Here is a 5,342-nt window from a genome sequence, read left to right as displayed (position 1 = left end):
TATATAAACATATATAAACAAACATATATTGTTTGTTGTTTATTTTTGGGATATATTGAGGAATATTTAATGGAAAGGAGTCACAATCGCTTTTTGACAATGTCGAAGTGTATAGGTGGCTATAGAATTTAAAGTTTTCATTGGAAATGATAGCCTCATCTGTAATTTCCTTGTTGTTAAGACGGGCTTCCGCTTTGCTCCGCTCCTCCTCTCCTCCGCTCTTCCGCTCCGGGCCCTGGAACTCCCGATCCGCGGGACTTCGGTGAATTCCGGGCCAGTTTTTTGCTCTTCTGCTCTCCTCCCCTCCTCCGCTTCTTCGCTCCCCCGCTTTGGACCCTGGAACTCTTGAACAGGGCCGGGCTTCTGCCCTCCGCCTCTCCTCTGCTCATCCGCTCCAGGCCCTGGCACTCCCTGTGATCCAGTCATTCGCATGTGCGTGCCCGGAGGTCCGGGAGCTCCACTCAAACGTCCGGGGGGGGTAAGGGTAAGGGGTCCTGTCCCCCCCCCTCGCCGCCTCTGAGAAGAGAAACATCTCCTCCACTCCTCCGCTCCTCCGCTGCGGAACCAGGTATTACCGATCCGCCGGACTCAGGCGAATTGCAGAAAGGGGTTTTGCCGTCCTCCGCTCCTCCGCTCCTCCGTTTCGGGCCCTGGAACTCCCGAACCGCTGGACACAAGCGAATCACGGTCCGGGCTTCTGCTCTCCTCCGCTCCTCACCTCATCCGCTCCAGGCCCTGGTACTCCGTGTCCGCGGGAACCCCCCCCAACCCACAAAAACAAACTCTCACACACACACAAACACACGCACACACACACACACACACACACACACACACACAAACACACAAACACACACAGACACACCTGAACTCATCATAGCTGTGCTAATAGCATTGGCCGAAACGTTTCCACAACCAAACCAACATTAGCTCATCCACTCATTCACATATGTGTGTGCCCGGAGGTCCGGGAGCTCCAGTCATAAGTCCGGGTGATCTATGTCCGGAGAAGGCTCACATTAGCCGCTCTAAGGGGTCCTGCTGCCCCCCAGCTTCCCGGCCTTTGAGAAGAGACACATAACTCCGCTCTTCCGCTTCTCCGCTATGGGCCCTGGTACTCCCGATCCTCCGAACTCAGGTGAATTGCGTGACGTGCTTCTGCTCTCCTATAAGCCCCTACACATTTCGAACACGGCTGTTATCACCCTGTTACTGCATTTCAATGACACCCATTTGCTTTCGATCTCAGTGTCTGCCACCGTACGGAAAAGCGGGGGGTGGGGGGTGGGGGGGCATAAGCGCATTCGTGCTGTAAGTAATCAGAAGTTAATAGTGTTAACGGTTTGCGAGAAATTTTTAATGCTAGACAAAAAAAGAAAATTAAAAGGATATAATTAAATAAATAGATAGAAAAATAAAATTAAAAACGAAAAAAAAAAAATTGTGAGGGGAATATAACATGTAATTAAGTTGGCGGTTCACAGGGAATCTCAGACATCAAACTGTTTTTAATTGAACATAAATAGTACACCCAAATATACAAATGTACAAATAAACATAGCAAGGTAGAACTGAATGTCAATGAAACAACCAGGCATGAGGAAGCAACGGACATGAGGACATTTGTTCTGTATGTAATGAGAAGTTAATAGTGTTACAGGTTTGTGAGAAATTTACAGTGCTAGACAAAAAACGAAATTAAAAGGAAATAATTAGATAAATAGATAGACAAATGAAATTAAAACCAAAAAAAAAAAATGCAAGGGGAATACGACATGTAATTAAGTTGGCGATTCACAAGGAATCTCAGACATCAAACTGTATATTTTTTGTTGTTTATATATAAACATATATAAACAATCATATATTGTTTGTTGTTTATTTTTGGGATATATTGAGGAATATTTAATGGAAAGGAGTCACAATCGCTTTTTGACAATGTCGAAGTGTATACGTGGCTATAGAATTTAAAGTTTTCATTAGAAATTATAGCCTCATCTGTAATTTCCTTGTTGTTAAGACGGGCTTAGCTTTGCTCCGCTCCTCCTCTCCTCCGCTCCTCCGCTCTTCCGCTCCGGGCCCTGGAACTCCCGATCCGCGGGACTTCGGTGAATTCCGGGCCAGTTTTTTGCTCTTCTGCTCTCCTCCCCTCCTCCGCTTCTTCGCTCCCCCGCTTTGGACCCTGGAACTCTTGAACAGGGCCGGGCTTCTGCCCTCCGCCTCTCCTCTGCTCATCCGCTCCAGGCCCTGGCACTCCCTGTGATCCAGTCATTCGCATGTGCGTGCCCGGAGGTCCGGGAGCTCCACTCAAACGTCCGGGGGGGATAAGGGTAAGGGGTCCTGCCCCCCCCCCCTCGCCGCCTCTGAGAAGAGAAACATCTCCTCCACTCCTCCGCTCATCCGCTGCGGAACCAGGTACTACCGATCCGCCGGACTCAGGCGAATTGCAGAAAGGGGTTTTGCTGTCCTCCGCTCCTCCGCTCCTCCGCTCCTCCGCTCCTCCGCTCCTCCGCTCCTCCGCTCCTCCGCTCCTCCGCTCCTCCGCTCCTCCGTTTCGGGCCCTGGAACTCCCGAACCGCTGGACACAAGCGAATCACGGTCCGGGCTTCTGCTCTCCTCCGCTCCTCATCTCATCCGCTCCAGGCCCTGGTACTCCGTGTCCGCGGGAACCCCCCCCAACCCACAAAAACAAACTCTCACACACACACAAACACACGCACACACACACACACACACACACACACACACAAACACACAAACACACACAGACACACCTGAACTCATCATCGCTGTGCTGATAGCATTGGCCGAAACGTATCCACAACCAAACCAACATTAGCTCATCCACTCATTCACATATGTGTGTGCCCAGAGGTCCGGGAGCTCCAGTCATAACTCCGGGTGATCTCTGTCCGGAGTAGGCTCACCTTAGCCGGTCTAAGGGGTCCTGCTGCCCCCCAGCTTCCCCGCCTTTGAGAAGAGACACATAACTCCGCTCTTCCGCTTCTCCGCTATGGGCCCTGGTACTCCCGATCCTCCGAACTCAGGTGAATTGCGTGACGTGCTTCTGCTCTCCTATAAGCCCCTACACACTTCGAACACGGCTGTTATCACCCTGTTACTGCATTTCAATGACACCCATTTGCTTTCGATCTCAGTGTCTGCCTCCGTACGGAAAAAGCGGGATGGGTGGGGGGGCATAAGCGCATTCGTGGTGTAAGTAATCAGAAGTTAATAGTGTTAACGGTTTGCGAGAAATTTTTAATGCTAGACAAAAAAAGAAAATTAGAAGGATATAATTAAATAAATAGATAGAAAAATAAAATTAAAAACGAAAAAAAAAAAATTGTGAGGGGAATATAACATGTAATTAAGTTGGCGGTTCACAAGGAATCTCAGACATCAAACTGTTTTTAATTGAACATAAATAGTACACCCAAATATACAAATGTACAAATAAACATAGCAAGGTAGAACTGAATGTCAATGAAACAACCAGGGATGAGGAAGCAACGGACATCAGGACATTTGTTCTGTATGTAATGAGAAGTTAATAGTGTTACAGGTTTGTGAGAAATTTACAGTGCGAGACAAAAAAAGAAATTAAAAGGAAGTAATTAAATCAATAGATAGACAAATAAGAAATTAAAACGAAAAAAAAAAAAAAAATTGCAAGGGGAATGTAACATGTAATCAAGTTGTTTTTTTTGTTTTTTTTTTGTTTTTTTTTACCAAAAAAAAAAGGAACCTCGGACATGGGTAACTATATTTTTTTGTTTTCGGATTTTTCCATAAGTTTTAAGGATTTTTTTTTTTTTTTTTATATTTCAAAATCGTTTATGAAGACATTAAAATTTGGGGAGCATTTTTGCATTCTGTTCTTGTGAATGAAGAACTTGGCCAGGCCTAAAAGAACATTGACACAGAGTTCATCTGTTATGTTGCTTATAAGTAAACAGAATGTTATATCATCTTTTGAGAAGGAAACTGGTGACGATGGAATGAGAAGGAGAAAAAATATATGGTCAGTGGTTTCAATGTTGTCTTCACAAAATGTACAAATATTATCTTCAAAATTAAAGCGTACCCTCGATAATTCCTTAGATGGGTAGATGTCAGTCATAATTTTGAAGTGGGTCTCTTTTGCCTTGGGGGTATGGGTAGAGTCAGATACATAGTTCGCAGCGTGGCAATCGATTCCTCATCAAATTTATTTAAAATATCCTTTTTTTTTTTTTTGACGTCCAGGGAATAAGTTTCCTGTGAAACATTTCCTAATAAAGGAGTTGCCGCGCTTTCTGTCCACAATTGAGATTCCCTGGAGTGATAGTCGGGGTAACTGTGGTTGTACGGTTCGGTGCGTCATTATATTTTTGGTCAGGAATACAAATTGTCGAGGCAGTGCGTTTCGTAACTTTAGCAACTCTAATATGGGAGGCTTGAATCTGTGTGTAGTACAGAACTGCTCATTGTCCAGAGGACTGCCAGTGTCATCCATCAAGTCAATTATCGACCATATACCTTTCTCAAAGCATTCCTTGTAAAACAGAGGTTTGTTGCCATGCAGTACATATCGATTGTTCCAAACTATTATACTGTGTGGTGAGAAATTGTGTACGTATATCATTTTCCAGTATAATAATATTTGTTTATGGAACTCTGAACATTTGACAGGAATCTTGTTGATATCCAAGTCAGAGATAAGCAGAAGACTCAGGCCGCCGACTTTGTTGAATAAGTAGTTTGGAGTACAATACCAGAAAGAACGATGAGGTTTGATCCAGGATTTCAACCAGTTCACCTTCAATGTCCCATTCAAGCAGTCCGACTCTATCACTTTCAGCCCTCCTTCACTTGTTTCTTTCACCATATGTGATTTTTCTTAGATGGTGTGGTCTGTTCCTCCAGATAAAGTTGAAATTGATTTGGTTAACAGATTATACGAGTTGATTTGGAGCAGCATTGGAATACGCTGGGTATATACATCTGGATAAACACATCCATTTTAGTCAAATATATCCGGCCTAATATTGATAAATCTCTCTGGAGCCATATATTAGAATTAAGCTTTACTTTGATTCAGTTTAGATTCAATGTTCCTGGATTGATTTAACGTTTGGTCCTTGAATAGGAAAATGCTCAAGTATTTTATTTCTGATTTCATAGAAACATCGCTGATTTCCTTTAGTGGCGAGTCATGCAGCGCAAGAAGTTTGCATTTCTTTAAGTTTAATGACAATCCTGAAGCCTTGGAGAATGTTTTGGTTTTTTTCAGCACTTATTGGGACTTGATGTTCATTTTTCAAAACTAAGGTTGTGTCATCTGCCAGCAGGCTAATAAC

This window comes from Fistularia commersonii, unplaced genomic scaffold (genome assembly GCF_037954325.1).
Source record: "Fistularia commersonii isolate RoL2024-O1a breed Wild unplaced genomic scaffold, RoL_Fcom_v1.0 HiC_scaffold_51, whole genome shotgun sequence".
In the NCBI taxonomy this organism is placed as follows: Eukaryota; Metazoa; Chordata; class Actinopteri; order Syngnathiformes; family Fistulariidae; genus Fistularia; species Fistularia commersonii.
This window is presented reverse-complemented; position numbering follows the sequence as displayed.